We start from the raw sequence: 18,828 nt of genomic DNA, 5'->3' as shown, positions 1-18,828 counted from the left end.
ACTTCTTTACACCTGCTTAGACGTGAATTCTTTTTACAAGCAGTTCTATTTAATTCTCAACACAGGCAGCCTTGGATGGAATCACTCCACTTATTTATCTGCTTTGGCCTCTGTCGCCGATGTATCAGTTGTGATGTAACAGCTTTAATCTGAAAAGTTGTCGGAGATACCATCTACTCCTGTTTTTTTATTTTCAGCCTGACATAAAAGAATATCGTGAGGAATTCATTTCATCACCCAGTACCGACGCGTTGCATAAGCCGTATATTTTTTTTATGTCGTATGAGTCTGTTGATATCAGACGTCATGTTGCTGCCGGATCCTTTGTCTTCACCAGCAGAAAGCCTTGTCCTTAGTACTAACAAACGAAAAAAGCTTGTACGCTTCAGCTTTGCTGCCATCTTGCAGTAGGCTACAGAGGCTGCGGACGTCACACACAGACAGGAAGAGACATACAAAGAGAGGGTTGGAGGTTATATAACCACGCTTCTCACCGAGGAGACATCTTGCGGTTTCAAAGGTAACGCAGTGAAAAAGTGATGGTAAGACACTGAATATATTTTATCATACTGTTCTGTTATTATTATTATTCTGTTATTCTTTTTCTGGCAAAATTAATATCTGTACGTATAAGTTATATAACTACTTACCAACTCTATTGAGCTCCTTAAAAAAGAGTTTTATTCGTGCCTTTCGGTGTGCCACTTTTTTTAATTATCTGTCCATAGACACACGGCTTTCAGATTATAATACAAAATATAATAGCATTGGTCGCATAGTGTTTTTCTTTCTGGAACTACACTCTTCTGTGTAGTGTTTTTTACTGGAGCCTGATGTTTGTGCAGTAACACTGAGAAAAAGGTTTGCCTCTGACCATTATCTGTGTGACTTACAATACTGTACTGCCTTTCTCCACCCCTATTATGGTCATGGATTTTATTCTGACAGGGATTTCACGTGATTGTTCCCGGCGGACCAGCCCTGCCTTGGGAGCTGCGATCCGTCCCTGCAGACTGAAGCTGCATACCCATTATCAAATCAGACTTGAACCCATTCCCTGTCTGCAGTGGAGACATGTTGAATGGATATCATTGTGCACTGCTGATACTTCCATCACTGTAATCCCCCTACAAAGTGCAGGCACTCTTAGTGGAAGATGAAAAGAGTGGAGGAGAGAGTGGCCTATTCACCGTCTGTGTCACTGCAGAGGGCACAAGGAGGGAAGTCGCTGGCCCGAGCCGGCGACTCCTCGGCTCTCCCCCAGCCAGAAAAGAACAAAAGATTAAGCCCTCATGCTATCCAGAGTGATAACAAGCTGTCAACTCCTAAAATGTAATCTGCTGACTCTGGGAGGAAGTGCTGGTGTCAGTGGAGTGGGCTGCCAGCTGATGCTTATCTCCTGAATGGCATGCCATTGACGGAGAGCGCCGTGGCCCTGCATGGCACACACACAAAAGCAACCTCTGTCTGTGACCAAACAAAGAGGTCTGCACGGGCAAAGGCATCCATACTGGGGCAATTTGCGACATATTTATATACATATATCCCCTCCAGACCTCGTCACTCTCTCTGATGTGAGTCACAATGAAAAGGTGATGGGACTGATAAATGGCATGAATAGTAGCCAATAGACGGGGGATAATAAGGCATTGCCCCGGACAATGCCGACAAGTGATGGGAGGCTCCCCTCTGTCGGCTTGTCTCTCGAGCCCTTCCACTCCGTCTGGGCCACAGATTGTTAAATGTAAAAAGCCATATTGCTGCCAACACCGAGTCCTAATGCACGCTCCAGTGGGTAGTGAGGCTGCGGTATGGGAGCTGTCACCAGGCTGTAGCCAGTAAATCAATCTAACCACCATCCAGCCTTTTAACAAGGGAATTGCCATACAGCTAATTGCCCGAACCCACTGTATCTCTTTGTCGCTCATAAACCCTATGCCCTGCCCCCCTCCACACCACTCTCCTTGTTTCCCCCATACGTTACTACTCCGAAAACTGATTTTAAATGACTTGTTGGAGCTGCCAGATGGCTAATAAAACATGCAGGAGCATATATGACCATATTAGCTATTAATATTGACAAGCCAATGCTTTTTCTTTTAGTTTTTTTTGTCGGATTTGCATGGTTGTTGTGTCTGTTCTATGGGTGAAGAATCTAATTTTCTGGTCCATACATAAAGGCACTTACAATCTCAGTGGTAATGGCAGCGAGAGGGAGTTAGTCACACATGGAGCTATTTCAGGCTGTTTACAATTAGATTTCAGACCAGGGGCAGAGGATTTTTCCCTTGTGGACTTGGAGCTATTGATCCTGAAACGCAAGTCATATGATATGAAAGATACTCTTAGTTGTTTTCCGTACAGCTGGATGGAAGAGAAATGACTCTGACCTGTTGCTATTTTGGATACCTTGGAGCCAGGCCGGTTTGATGGTGTCTGGTACCCCAAAGTGTTGACTGATAGTGGTCCAGTGACCAAGACGACAGAATTAAATCTTGAACATTTTCCCAAAAGCCAGTTGATGTATGAGAAAATGACTATAGTATGACCACAGTACAAGTACAGATTATGTATAATAGGTTGAGATGTGTCTGGAAAAAATAAGCAGTCTGGGTACAGCCATGCCAACAGCTGTGTGGGACTACGCTGAATGCTAATGTGTGTTTGCTGATGTGCTCAAAATAACGATGCTGACATGTTGATGGTAAACAGGTCTAATGCATCATTTTAATGGGATTACCAAGTCAAAGCAAAGTCTGGGACATTTTGTTGAATTTTAGGCCAGCTGTTGGCACGATATTGAAGATCAGGGGCTAGGCAGTGTTGTAATTCATTCTCTGTTTACCAGGGGTGTCTGTACTAAATTTCATGGCTTGTCCATAGCCTTGAAAAAAGTTCAATAACTATATATTATATAGTTACCTGCATTACTGGTGGTGCAGTGGAAAAATCCTAATGATTCAGCTTCTGGAGACCTCGAATGTCTGCCCCCGATTTAATTGTAATCCGTCCAATACTTAAAGCGTGTAAAGTGTGTAATTTTTGTACTTTTCTGGCAGCATCTGGTGTAAAAGTTGCAAAAAACACAACCAACTGAGCATCTGACAGGGGACACTTTAGGACCTCCCGAGTCGCAGTGGAACCGGAATGGAACACAACACGACATAGCAAGGTGCATGGCGATTTACACAGAGGTTGGGTCCCCCTAAAGTAACTATATTTAACTCATTCAAAGTTGACAAAAACATTGTTTCTTTGTTGCAAGTTATTATACATATATGAACACACAACTAGGGACAATATATTCAATATTGTGAATACGTTCTTCTAAATATTACACACTGTATCTTTAACTTCCCCAGATCAAAAGTCCAAAAAGCATCAGGAAACAGAACAACTTAGATTTGGTTGTGGTCTAGTGTTATTCTCTACATTGAGGACATTCTAATCAATTAAGACATTTTATTGGGTTACAATAAATTAATATGAACTGCAGTATGGTCAGTGGCTCCAAGTTGTATTAAAATGTACTGCCAAAGTACTATTGATAACCGTTATCTTCCGATGTAAACCAGAAACCACTTTGGCTGAACCTATGAGCTTGGCTTTGGACAAAGAAAAAAGTCAATTTCCTGGCTTGGGGCTGGAAATGATTGTGTCTGTGCCAGTGGCTGATGCAAGTGAAACCAGTGGGACAAAGAAGGGAAATGATGTCGACTGAAGATCCCGCTTCATGTGTCTTGGAGTAGATTGACAGTGCAGGGGGACATGCTGAAGAAGACAGTCTGATTTCAGTCTTCCAGTTTGTATCCCTGGAAAATGTGGGAAATGTAGTAACACTCTCTGTAACAAGCCCTGCAGAGTTGCTCTTAAATCCCTATCGCTCCAGACTGTGTTTGTACTGGACAGATGTGGGATTGTTAAGCTCTACATAATAATTAGCTTGTGTCTGGCTGAAATACAGCAACTTTAAGATGGTGGGTAAACATAAAGACAATTTAGGGGGTGCCAATAACAGATATATCTCCCCTGTGTGATGTTTGTGAACAGCCACAGGAGATGATAAATTCTTACGCCTGATACATTACAGAGTAATGCTTTAATGTAGAATAAAATGACAAGTGGTATACAGACTGGGGGTCTTAACACCACTGCAACATGTATTATGCATTATCAGAGTGTTTCTTTCATTCAGAGTACATGCAGAGTACATAACAGAGCTGTCTCCCATAAATGTATTCAGGTGCAACTTTGCAATCAGGTAACATGTTTACTTGGGTTATATATACACATTTTTTTCATTTTTTGATTTTCCTTTTAAGCCTCACATTCTTGGACCTTTTAACAAAGCTTTCATAGAAAATTGAAAAGCTTTCAGGCAGCTGCCACGCAGTTTGCAGTCCGTTTCTCAGAGTCAGGAGCATTTTTCCTTATTGTGTTTTACTCTATTATACTGAGACCATAACTGGTATAGGCCATTAAATTACATCAAGACAAATAGAGCTGTTCAGAACCCTTTTCCAATTTTCTCTGAGGTTGGCATGAAAGGGAATTAGACATAGATCCTCTTATATTTATTTCCTGATTTAGCAGTAAGTCTTTGAGGCATTCTGTCTGCTTGTACCATAAAACACAGCACTGCTCTTTTTATGAGAACCGACTTTGGTGAAGCAAAGGCCAAAGGACTTAACCTCCATATCAACAGTAAGACTGTGTTCCCTTTGCAATGCTGTACCACAGTTGGGGGGATTTAGCCCACCTCCACCGGAATTGATACACTCAACCTATTGTAACGTACTGCAAGTCTCCCCGGCCCCCTGGCTCATTGGTATCTTCAGACAGTCACGGCACAGAAAATTGGACCCGCACCTCTGACGCCCCTGTCTATTGATTATGAATCAGCCTATATTTCATGACAGCACATTTCCTTATTTTTCTGCCAACTCTATTGTGGGTGTTTATGTGCAAAGAGGATTCCGGAGGATCCATACAAAATGGTAGGAGCGCTGTTAAGAAATAAGCCCACTTCAATGGAGGGATTTGCAGAGCCCACTCAGAGGTAGGAGGGAGCCTTTCAAAGCCGCCCTTTTTTTTCCAAGGCTGTTTACTGCACTGTGCTCTGCACAGTGACTGGCATCACTCAGCCTGTTCCCCTCTGCCTGCAGCCTTCACAGCCAACACCACATTCAAATACTTAAGGCACCACCAAAGACCTGTCGAAGCCTGCTGTGTCTTTTTATTGTTGCTTATTGCCTGAAAGAAAAAACAATAAAAGCTAAAAGCTCCTTGGACAAAACTCTTTATTTCTTACTAATAAGACTTTTTTTTTCTAATAATGTTAAAAAAGTCAATACTGCTTCTACCCGCAGTGTGAAATAATTGCCTTCTTTTCAGTTTCTCCTGTTGTTTTCTTTATTTGGCAATGTGGAAATTAAAAATTCTGCTTAAGGATCAATGTTGGCTTAAGCCTGACAAATACGTGCCCGGCACTGTCTGCCCCATCGTAGTGAGACTGACCCCTAAATGGCAATTCTATCAATTCAGTGTCAATCCTCCTCCGAGCAGAGGCACAGAGGGAAGTGAGGCAGCATTAATTATGAGTCTTCAAGCTCCAAGGGACAGTTAATCTTTGTCATTTTGCTCCTGGAGACATTTGGATCTGCCACCGAGATTGGAGCCAGGTCACAGCTCCTGACCCTTAACTAAGAATAAGAATTCCGCTCACGTGTATGGAAGAAACCGATTCCTCGTCGTCTTTTTTTTTAAACTCACATCCCCTCCAGGCTGCTTCAGTTCGTGCCGAAATGTCTGCTCTGACTGAAAAGTTTCCCTGATTGAGAGGAAAGAAGTTGGAAATCAGTTGATGACCTTTTGGACCGATATTTTATCTAAATAGTGCTGCGAAACGGAGACGTCTTGCAGTAGCTGTATCGCTAGATTTTATCTATGACTATACAAAACCCTTCAGGATGCGTTTATAACTATTTGTGTAGATTTCTTATTTCTTTTATGGGTTTAACTGTTTGTTCTATTCTATTATTTGACATGACATATATTTTGCTTTGTGAAAATCATAACTTTTTAAGAGAAATTTTAGTTTTTTTCATCTCCATTATGATAATTATTGTCTATCAACCCTTATCTATACAATAAGTCTCTCCTTCCTTCTTAATGATGCCATAGTAACACACAGTGGCGAGTGGGGTCCATCGTAGCTCAGGTGTAGAGGGCTGATTAATTCTCGCAGGCGAACCAGGCAACAAAGCACCTCGGGAAAAAAAAAACAGTGTGGACTCATTTTGACAGAACTGGGGCATCGCCTCAATGATACCTTCTCAGTGCCCTCTTGTGTGTGTTTAATATCTTCAAAACAGGACATGTTTCGCTGCAATAAAACTGATGAGGATACTAAATACATGCTCTGGTTTTGCGTGCGAAGTCCGGCTATTCAAATGAGGCAGGCTCTCGTGGGCGCCTGCGTTCGTTGTCTGAGGACACAAACTCTGCATTAACAGCCTAAGCTGCACTGCAGTATGCGGGGTCACGGGCACAGGTGTAGGAAATAGAAAGAGGAAAATTTCCGACCTGCCTAAGCTTTTAATTCTGTAAATGCCTTCACACGGGTTATATTCAAATGCAAGCCCTGTTTGCCTTTCATCTGCTCCCCACCACGTGCTCAGTCTTTTGCCGTTACAACCGCAGCTCCAAGATGTTGAATAGCTCCCTCAAGAGAATATGCCACCCTAGCTGACAGGCAGAGGGGAGAAGGAGGCTCTGACTCGAGCTGCTATCACGATTAATGAGGCTTCTGCTTTCAGTGTCAGTTTGAGGCCGTCACTGCATGGAGACGCGCGTGGGATGTCGGAGGAAAGAGACCTGCCGTGCAGCGTCTCCTGGTTTGAGCGGTCCCTCTCATCTTGGAAACCGGGAGACGTGGTGGGGAGGCAGGCAGATCCTGATGTCGGGAGGGCGTAGGTGCAGGTGTGTGCGTGTTTTTGTGTGTGTGTGTGTGTGTGTGTGTGTCTTTGTGTCGGAACAAGTGGAATGCGTTGGCTGTGCTAAGTTCAAAGACATCATCAGCTTCATTTCTGGCATCGGAGCTACTCTGCTCAGGAAAACCCCAACAGCTGCTCCATCTGGACACCCTGCTACTGCCACCATCATCTCCACGGCAACGCTTCAGGAGGAGCGCATAGTGTGCATACTACCATGCTGGCAAATGTCAATGACACATGATGGATGACTACGTCGACGGACTGGAATCCAGTGCTATTGTTGCAGTGATGCATTGTCCAACTACTAAGAAGTGTTCTAATTATGAGCTATTCTAATGCTCATACTTGTATCACTTATTTATTATTGATAGATTACAGTAGTTTCCCCTGTAATGGATTCGCAAAAGCTTCAATACCGGGTATTCTAAATGCAGTATCTGTCACTGCACTGAAATGTACAGAATAGAATAGAATAGATCTTTATGGCATTGTATTATGATGACAAAAAAGTTTAGAAACCCTCAAGATTGACAATAGGAATAGTAAAATATCAAATATCAAGATAAGTAAACACAATGAGGGGGTAATATATACACAAGTGAGTACAACAGTAAGTGTGTGTGTGTGTGTGTGTATGTGTGGGGGGGGGTGTTATTGCACTTCCAGTTCTCAGGGTGGGTGGTGGTTTATTGCACTCTAGTCTGTACGGAGAGTAACAGCTGCTATAGACAGGAAAGTATTAAGATACAGGAACCACGAGAGAAACAAATAATTAATAGTGCTAAATGTTGAGTGACAGTAAACACTGTCTTTTGTTTATGCTAATATATTTTGCTTGTATTTATTATTTACAGAATACAGTGTTTCCATCATCATACTGAGCCGGTTGCAACACATTTTTTGATAGTCAAACAGCATATGTTTGCAGGCATGATCAAATAACAGAAAACGTGCCCGTACATACAGTATAAATCATCTCTATAACATTTTAATTTGCAACTACCAACTGCAATGCATGTAGAATGGTAACAAACAGGTATCGCAGCATGTGAGAAGGTGCTTGAGATATTGTTATAATAGCGGATGCTGCAGTCAGAGTGGATCAGAACCGCTCTTCAATCCAGTGCCATCCCGGTGGGATTTCTTAGAAACGTGATGTAAGAACAAAACAACGACTGCTTATCACCAACGGAGTCACCTGATTGAAGACGAACATGTATTAAATCATAACTTGTAATATCACGGCCTAACTGGATGTGAGCCCATGGTATTCGCCTTTAACAGAAATAGTTTAAGCATGGGCGAGGAAATGGCACATTTCTTCCCTTGTGTCTTTTTTTCCCCCCTGACTCCCAACTGATGGAATCATATTCACACTTTGTTATTCATGAATTTTTTCCTTTTATTGCAACTTAAATTATTCTTCTCACTACACTGGGAATACGATCTAAGCAGACACACACACAAACACACACACAAACACACACACACAGAGAAACAAAATGATAAACATTGTTTTTTGAATATGCGGATCTTATGGCTCAGTGCATTCAAGAAAAATGGCTCTGCAGAAAAAGAAAAAAGATGCTGCTAGATGCTATTATAGATTGTCCAATTTGTTTGTGCTAATATTTGGTGAGGATCTGTCAATAAAGAGTCGGGCTCTTTCCTGGACAGCAGTACATTTGGAGTGGGTTTCGGAGAGCGGGATTTATTTGGCTCCTTTACTGCACAGCAACTGTCGTGTTTGGAGCGACTATGTGCCAATCACCACATCAGAGAGATGATTACCACGTCCAAATTTGAACAGCCGATTATGCAGGCTTTACTGTTGACACTCTCTTAAACAGAGAGGGCACCGCTGTTCCGTAATACAGGTGACGACCATGGGATACAATATGCAAAAGAGCCCTGTATTCTCAGACTAATCACCTTGAGGAGGTAAATTACTGTAAGTAATGACCCCATTTCTTCTAAAATTTAAGGTAAATCCACCGTCGCCGTCCCAGTTTTCGAGAATAAATGGTGTTTGAATGAGAAATTTTCTTTTGCGAGATACTACATCATGCATTTTCAAGAAAATGAGACCAAAGGTCCTATTAATTCAAAAAAAAAAAATACAAATTACAAATTCCTTGTGGTGCACTATAATTGCAGTCTTTTTTTTGTTTTCTTCCCAAAGTCACTTGATGAATGTGGTGCTACAAAAAGAATAGCTCAGAATTAATCAAGGCAAAATATGTCAAATATATTTCATCACCTCACTCGGGTGCCTATGAACAATACACCACTTTATATCATTGAACCCCACCTCGGATCATTTGTCACCATCCGCGGGGAGACAAAGTTAGCTGCAACAGAGGATTAATCTATTGGTTCTGTCTGCCTCCTCTGTTTCACTGAGACGCCAAAACCTGAATACCTGGAGAAACATCTTTCACTTGCTCTTGTCGACGTTTTAGCCCACGGATGATGCTGTGTTCGATAAGTCACCGCCCGTGGAGCACATTGGGCTGATACCGCATTAGAACATTGTTATTTTTCCCCAGCAACGAGCGGTTTGGCAAATTAGTGTTTAATTTCCAGTGATTATATCAATTACCATGCAGCAACTCACGATGTGATCATTTTGGATAACCTAATTAAACGTTCAATAAAAGCTCATAATGCAATAACCTGCATATAATTCAGTTCAAACACAGCTTGCATATTGCATCTATATACACAATGTGTGGCGCTTTATCTTAAATGTTACTTAGGAATGGTGTGATGAAAGAACAATCCCCCTCACCGAATCAATAAACGAAACAACATTAAATGTGCATTTTAAGTGGATTAAAGAAAACATGCATGATGCTGTTCTTTTTCTCCTAAATCTCAAATGTTAAATGATCATAAAATAGCATTTCCTTCATATTTAGTCACGGTCCTTTACACTGACACTGGCACGCACACACTATCCTATCTTACATACGGCGAGTGTCTTCTCTGACACAGTGTTCCTTCCTGGCAGGGGATGCAGGCACTTCTCCTTTTTTTTTTTTGTAGATGGCACCGGCCAAAGTCTCGGGTCTCTCTCCAGCGTCATGTTCCCGCTCGTCTCCTCTGTCCTCTTATCTCATGTAACAGCTCTCTGTCGGCACTCGGCGGTCCAAGTAAGGAATCTCTCTTTGTCTGAGTGTCAGTCCTCCAGATTGAACCAGGATCAAATCTTATCAACACTCTCTCTTTTTTTTTCTTTTTTTATATTGGACTCTTACCAAGATAAAATAGCCTGTAACCATAAAAAAAACCCCATAATTGTCTCAATCTGTGCGGGTCGGTGAGAGATGTAACGCAGAGCGAGCATGAGGAGTGGGTGAGGCCTCCCTGTGTAGCCAAGCTCATCCGATGAGCCGTCTCAGTGTGATTTGGCCTCATGGTCCGTCTCTCGCTCTCTGGTCCGCCTGCTCCGCAGGGCCAGAGGGGTCAGCGGGCTCAATAGCCCCCTCTTTAATTACTCACCTCATTAACACACAGCTCCTCTCACTCTATTGCTGCTCGATGGACACTCACCGGCAACTGCAACAGGCCTCTCATAACACAGCCCGATCGATTGGGCTCGCTCCTGTCACAGCTGATAACATTACCGGCACGATCAAAACACACGACTGGGACGGAAACGCAGGACATGTCAAGATGGGATCGAAGTCATTTGTTACTAACACAGCGACACCGTGATATCTGCTTCTCATTTTGGACAAATACAATATATACACATTACCTGTCCCAAAGGAGTGACGTGACAGATCAGAGATTTGTGAAATATTTAGAAATAAAAGAAATAAATTCCGTGGTGTGTGTATATATATATAATGTTTCTTTTCATTGGCATCTGCACCCGGTGTCTTTGACACATATGCAATCAAAGAATCAGACTGAGTGGAAAGCAGAAAGCACATTCACACTGATTCTTTGGAAAAAATGACCAAAGCAGCCGAACCCTGGCAATCCTGATGTGGCAGATTAAAATAAGTTTTGAATAATGCATAGACGCAAACCTCTTTCAGGAGTCAGCAGCCTCTCTGCTGACCAGTGATAAATCACGCCCGCATTATCAGCCCTGCAAAAGTTAAGAGGACAATAAGTAAGGTGGCACGGAGACAATGATGAATACTCTTCCCCTCCATGCGAGATGGGGGGATTTTTGGATCCGCTTTGCTCTGACTTGACATTTATACTATCGATTCTCTTTCTTTTGTCCCGCTTTGGCGGAGGATTCTAATTGGATCCTATCTTTGCCTGATTTGTACCTTATGGGTGGTTCGTGTAGCATATGAATGAAGGTCTTTTTATCTTGTGGTGGAATGTACAGTTCTGCAATTTATATCCGCCATTGCAATCCAAAGGCTTATGTTTCTGCCTCTCAAAGGTCTTTTGTTTGTCTCTAATCTTTGTTGGGGAAGCAAACTCTCTCTTACAAACGTAACACAAGAGGACCGCATCTATGAACTCGGATGAATGCGGTGCATTGTGGATCTGGACAAAGGGGCAGATTCAGGATTTATTTTTTTTTCACGTTCTTTAACATCGCAAGACCGTTTGTCACCCTTTCCCCAGGGAAGCAGGCATATAAATCCAAATCTGCATCTAGCAAATTTAAATCCGGGACTGTTGGGCTTTGTCAGAGGTATGTGCGCTACTTAATGCCATTCTGTTTTCCCGATGAAATCTTTTTAAAAAAAAGGCTATAATTTGTTAACCATTATGCCTACATGTCTATATCTTTTACTCAGTTTCACAATTTTTATTCTCATTGTAAAAAAAAGAAAAAAAAAAGCCTTGCTTTGCCAAGAGAGGGCTTGCTACTAAATTTCTGGATCATTTGTCTCATCCAAAAAGTGTCTCGATATGATGTAGAGTCACGTTAACCCCAACACTGTCTAAATCTGGCCCAGAGGCTATAGGGGGGAATTGTAGCATCTATTTGGCACAGAGGCATCTAATATAGTGACATATCACTTCCAGTCAGTTTGTTCCATTTATTTGACTCCTCTCTCTGGAAAGAACCTTTTGGTGTTTGAGGCCTGGAGTTATTGCAGCCATTTGTTTGCCGGAGAGCGGCTTTATCGAAAGAGCAGCTCCAGAATATGTTTTCTGAATACGACAGGCTGCCTCAATTCTCTCTTCCACTCCGTCGGAGGCTTGACATGATTAATATTGCCACAGACGTACAGTATTAATGAAAGTCTATTTTTAAACCCTAGACAAAAGAAGAGCTTTTGCTTGTCCAAAAATAAATTGAGAGCTTCAGCTTTGTGGGATCATATTAAACAAGGGGAGTTTGTACATGATTATTTTGTGTCATACTGTATGCACTACTTCCTGAACAGGCAGTTTTCGTAGGTCTATTTTTAAAAGCTGTAGGTGTGAGACAGTATGGGTGCGTCAGTGTTTGTTTTGCTCTGATTCTTTATTGTTAATGCTTCGCATATGCACTGACACATCACATTCGTCAGCAATAACTTTTAATGCCTACAGTATTCGCTTTTTGCATTAACGCCTTTACCTGCAATATATATTTATAATATTTTTTCCAGACAACTATCATTAAATCTCCGGCACATTTATTTTATATTCCTTAGCACAAGAAAAACATGTAATTATGATTTTGATTCACGCTGTCTGCCGAGACACGGCAGTGTCTTCTGAGCCCCTATGAAAAGGAAACACACAGACATTCATTAATTACCATCCTGCTGTCTCGGTTCCCTCCCGCAGTTGTTGTTGAAAAAGTGTTAATCATTGTGTGAGCCCTCAGAAGTAAAACTGTATGTGTGTGTGTGTGTGTGTGTGTGTGTCTGTGTGTGTGTGCGGGAGAGTGTGATCCTTTTACTGTATTCGTTATATGCTAACCAACCCAGCACATACTTTTTGCAATGTACAACTTTAATTTTGAGAAATATAAGAGAAATACAAAGAAAAAGTGTTCTCCCTTCAGGAAAACTACAGACATTGTCAGTTGAGATCTACAGTTTGGGAGTATAACAGATATTTATTGCAGTGTGAACACTGTATGCCCATAAATGTCCTATATATAAATAGAGTACAGTCCAAACAACTGTTTGAGAACAACAATCTTTTGGTTTGTGAGCTATCATCCTTGCTCTGTGAAGCATTGCAAATTTACGTTATAGTTATTTACAGTATATCTTCTTTTTTTCATCCATTTGATGCTGTGGGAAAGCAGGGAAGGTAAGAACTAGTTTTTTGGAACTATTGGTATTTTTTAGAGGAATAGTTGCAAGGCAACAAAGTGAAAACAAAATTTAGTATGAAACTGTTAATTTACATATTTTTTTAATTTTCATCTTGTTAATTGCTTTACAGTGTAAAATGTTGTGCCTTCATCTCTTTTTTGCCAGTCTACACCTCACAGATGAAATGTAAAAAACATACATTTACATTTTTGAATTATGAACATTTTCAGGATTATGCAGACATCAATGGTACAGTGTAAGAGAAAGCAGACACATTATTCAACTTGACATGCCCTAAACAGACCGTTCATCAGTTCTCTTAACCGGGGCCATGAGTGGCACCCGTCAGTGTGACATCTGTCACTCAACTTTACACATCATCACGGTCATCACTGTCATCGCTTGTCATGATGTCCGTGGTCTGTAGTCTTGACAGGAAGCACATTTGAAAAAGCAAGTTCATACTTTTACATAGACAGTGTGAACAATCTGTGTCTTTATTTGATGGAGAAAAAAAAATGGATGCAGTTGAATCAGGAAGACGGAGACGGTGGATGTCTTGGGCAAATGTATTTGTTATGAGAGCTCGATATTGTGGAGACTTCTGGCAGATCAACAGGGTGGTCAGTGAATGGCGTCCGGAGATAATCATCACATTTATATATCACATATATGGCAGTGGTAATCCGACATCATTTGGGCCAGTGAGCCCAATCACAGAACATGCACACACCGCGCTCTTATACACACAGGCACACGGGGGGGACAGTAAGGACACAGTCAGGACAAGGAAAAATTAAGGCTTTTTTTGATGAGACACCGGCCCACAAATGTGAGAGCCTGCCTGGGAGGTCCCTGTGGCCAGTCCGACACAGTCCGAAACACATACCCATGTCTCTACCAGTCAGCAGAGGCCTGGGACGCTAAGCACGCAGGGTTTGCTGCGCTGCCGCCCGTTCATGTGTGTTCTTCGTAACACGCCCCGTTTACTGGCAGTGCTTAGTCAAAATAACCGCTCTATTACCACAATGTGTTCTTAGCCATCAGGCAGGGAGAAGTGCTTTAAATTCATTACACGCTGAGAGTGAGCAGGCAGAGGCACTTTGGGGTGTCTACGTGTCAAATGGGAAAACATTTACACGCAGAGGGAACTGAAATGTAAAAAGTTACAGATTGCGCGGTGTATAAATGACAGTGGGTGGGGACAATACGTTTTCATTGCCCGCACCAAACGAGAGCCAAAGAACCAAAATGCACACAACCACAGGACTTTCACATGAGGGACTGCTGACTGCTGTTCGTTTCCCATGTGAAACCAATTGTCACCATTGTTGTTTCTTTCATCCATGACTCCTCCACGACCTTACCTGAATATTCATCATTGTAACCATGACAACAAGGCTTCTTCATCCATAGAGATCTACCAAAACCACAATCTTTTCCGGGAACTAGGTTCGTGCCTGAACCTCTAATCACCGTTAACACAGTTTTGTGATTTTTACCATGTCAATGGAGATTCTATATGTTTTTTCTGCTGGCACGCCACAAATCCTTTGTCTTCTAAGGTTTTTCCCAGCGTTAGTGTTCATGAAACTACCCAGGAAGAACTTGATTAAATCATTCAATCATTGCATTATCTTTGGGAGCCTGAGCTGCTCCAAGCTTTGTGATCACCCTCTCCTGAAAACACATTCCTGTCCTCATATTGTGCTGTGACAGATAGATGAGCCTTGAGCAGTTCATGATCTCTGAGGTCACGCCTTCTCAATGAGCATCAGTCACCTATGGTGGGCAGTACAGAAAGTGGGTGAAGCGAGGAAGGATATATAGCAATTTTAAAAATCACATTTGTTTAACGAGCCCTGCGTTTCCACGGGCGGCATGAGGGAGCACGTTGGAATAAATGAATATCCGCGTAGTTGAAGAGCTCCTGTTCTGTGGGAAAGTTCCCCGGTTCGGGCACATGGCACCTCCAGTTATGGAGGAGCAAGAGGGAGAGAGTCATAATGAAGAGTCTTCCTCTGCATCAGGGCGGGTCAGCAGTTTAGATTAGCATTTTAATAAGAGGAGCAGAGGGAGAGCACAGCAGGATGACCTGTCAGGTGACATCGGGTGTATGTAAATGATTAATTACAGTATCTGGAATGCAGTGGGATCATTCGCTTGTTAAGTGAATGAAGTGCCTTCCAAAATGCAATTCCGGGATTGATACTATTGCCCTCTATCACAGCTTTTGCCCAGTCATCCACCAAGTGGAATGTGATGATAATTAAAGCGGAATTAATGAGATTTCTCAAGGTAATATTTAAGAACATTGTCCGGTGAAGATTGCAATTAGAGCATGTTGTAGAGTCACGAGCGCTTGTTAGGGTTGAAGGGAGATTTTCTTTGTTTCATTGCTCTCAATGAAATCTTCATTATACAAAGCCTGGCGTCATCTTCTAATCAGAGGTTTGGTTTGCAAAAAAAAAGGAAAAGAAAAAACTCAATAACTTTAATCATTAGCAAACTCTGTGAAGTTACGCACAAATTACTGTAAACAGACCTTAATATGCTAAAATACGCATCCCATACTCATGTTCCACTTCTTCAACAGAAAGTCAACTTGACGCGACAGGAGGCTTAAAATATGTGGACCATTTAATTACATAAATTTGGAAATTAGTGCTGCCTTAAGATGAACCCTTGATCCAGATTTGCATAACATTTTTGTCATATGAGTGTCACTTGTGTGTGTGTGTGTGTGTGTGTGTGTGTGTGTGTGTGTGTGTGTGTGTGTGTGTGTGTGTGTGTGTGTGTGTGTGTGTTTGTGTGTGTGTGGGTGGGGGGGTGAATCACTCATAAATCCTATGAAATGAGTAACTGTCTGCAAGAGGTGAACACAGGTTAGGAGAAGTTAACCATATTTCCTGTTTGTGACTCGTGGAGCGAAAAGTGCAACACGACTCTTTGGCAAGGCGATGAAAACTAATTTGTGTGAAAGAGTAGACATGCACTCCATGAAATTGCCCAAGCAGACCTTGTGCTCAGCCACTGCATTTCTTAACCCTCTTTCCTCGGAGCCTTTTTAAAAATTATCTCAGAGACTGTTTGTTTTAATGTCGACCGCGACTGGAGTTAACTTTGTGAAAGCCGCACTTAAAATGTGATGTGAGTCACAGATCTGACTCACGGAGCCAAGGTGAGCTGCGTCAATCGACAGCATGGGGATGGATGACTCCATATGTGATTTTTTGCTTCCCCCTCGGAGATGATCTATGGGAAAGTGTGTGGCAGGCTGGGTTGGAGAGAATGTAAAGGATTTTGTAATGGTGGTGCAGGGGTCTGGAAAACGCATCTTCTCAGTGTCGTGGCAGGTCTGCTCGCCAGATGTTCCCCAGATAGAGCGTGTCGCCCAGTGGAGAACTTCACGGCATGGCCTGAAGCGGGGCGTTCTCCTTCCACAAGCTGTGGTTTTAAAGTGTTTATTGTAGGGAATAGAGTGGGACAGACTCGAACAGATAGACTAACAGATTGTTCAAGCAGCTTTTAACAATTTATGTGGTGGTTTTATAGACCGCTGACCTCTAGCATTATGTACACGGCTGCTAGAGGTCAGCGGTGGACCTGGTACAGTAGGACCAGGTCAGGCCAGGGAGGAGTCGCATCGTAGATGTAACCATGCAGTAAGGTCTTTCTGATGAAATCTACACCACGTGTGTCACGTCCATGTGGACACAAGGATAACTTCATTCTTTTATGTTTAGGTAAATATATGTACATATATATTTATCTCTAAGCTCATTCACAGCTGAAACACTTTTTTTTTTTTTCCCCGGCAGAAAACTACATCAAATCCCCAGTAATACATGACAAACATAAAATCTTTTATTGTTGTAACTCTCCGCACTGGTTAGCAACTCACTCCATTTTTAGCAATGCAGCAATTGTAGGAGTGCATTCCGATGAACACTAATTATTTACCAAGGTGCTGCTGCTAAATTACAAGACCATCTCAGTTTGAGATCATGTTTTTGTCTTTTTTTTTTCTCTACAGCCAATTACGTCTGCCCGCGTGGAAAAAACAATCTCATGCAATTCAAGGCCAGCGTAGCAAAACCTTGAGCAAAGCTCAGGCTGCTGGTGGATACATATAATTACCACCCAGAGACTGTGCTTAGTGGATCATGGCATCCAAAACACCGCCTGCCCTGTGCTTTCTTAATTACTCTAATTATACTGCTGAGTCTTTGTGGTGCTCTACCTTTGATTATTTCCAATCACTAAGAAGTAAGTGGGAAACAGACACACACGCACACACACACACACACACACACACACACACACACACACATACACCCAAAAGATTGAATCAAAGCTCTGAAAACACAACATGGGAAGCTCTTATTGTAACCTCTTTCCCAATACACACTGTACAATGCGCCTGCTGTTTACCAATGCTCAATGTGGCTTCCTTGTGCTTTTGTCCTTGGATCTCATAATAAATTAAAAGCATTAGTCACATGTGGAATGTGACCAACAATTGTATGTTGAAGCCAACAACAAATTGCCTAGCCGCGGCAACAAAATCACTCATTTTTTATCATCTTTTCTAAGTGGTCACTGCTCTAACAGAGCTGTGTTTGCCCATCAGAGAAGGTGCCGAACAAGGTGACGTGTTTCAGGCGTGACAGCTGATTTACTCAGGGTTGGCCGGTTTTTATTTCATCACATAAAAGAAGAGGGAAAACCTTCAAACTCTGAAGTTCTGAATTGTGGTCCTTGTAAACTCAAGCAGTGTCCAACTATATCGCCAGTAGTGCTGCATTGTTAGACGCGTGGGTCGTAACATCAGGATCCCCCTTCATGAGGCACATGAATAATGGATGGGAAAATCAATATTCTAAGTCACCATGTGTTTTATTTCAATAACATTAACAGGCCACGTGTCATTTATTCTATGATCGCCCTCCTCCGAGTGTCATTCTCAACACCACTGCAGAGGCGGATGTGGCTGTAATTCATGACCATATTGACGCCGATGTATTTCACCACCAACAACTGCTTGTGTAAAACTTCCATTTAATTATGTAGTGGGCATATCCATACTACACTGACCTTGGACTGAATGAAGTGAAGACAATACCAATTCCAGGGGCCCTGCCCTGTGGTTGACCCCTTCCTCTGGCTTCATTGGCAGTGGAAGTGATCAATGGGGTATCACAAAACATAATAAACACCGTTAGACGCAAATTTTGACATTCCTCTTATAACGCGAATGCCATCTGTGGGGAATAGAGATGACAGATGATCTGAAAGTCAGAACATCCCCTTGCATTTTCATACAATAATAAACCCATTGCTCGAGATAACAGGACATCTGGCAAAGTGGGGAATTATTTTGTGCATCACTGTAACAAGAGAGCGCATTGCTCACTAGGGAAACAAGGCTGGTGGGTGCCAAATCTTCTAATTAATTTAGAGATTCCCATCAAGTCATGAAAGTGCTCCGTGGATTAGCAGATTGGACCACAAACAACAAAAGCAGTGTCTTTTTTTAATGAAAGTGCAGACCGTGGTCATATTTCACTTAAAGGCTGATGCCAACAGATGTT

The 18,828-nt window shown here is 42.2% G+C and overlaps 1 protein-coding gene across 1 annotated transcript in view; it reads left to right on the top strand.

Annotated features, from left to right (window-relative positions):
• LOC118302727 (carbohydrate sulfotransferase 8-like) overlaps positions 1 to 18,828 on the top strand; it is a 146,718-nt gene that overhangs the window by 48,307 nt on the left and 79,583 nt on the right. The window lies entirely within an intron of this gene.

This window comes from Scophthalmus maximus, chromosome 4 (genome assembly GCF_022379125.1).
Source record: "Scophthalmus maximus strain ysfricsl-2021 chromosome 4, ASM2237912v1, whole genome shotgun sequence".
Taxonomy (NCBI): Eukaryota; Metazoa; Chordata; class Actinopteri; order Pleuronectiformes; family Scophthalmidae; genus Scophthalmus; species Scophthalmus maximus.
This window is presented reverse-complemented; position numbering and strand designations above follow the sequence as displayed.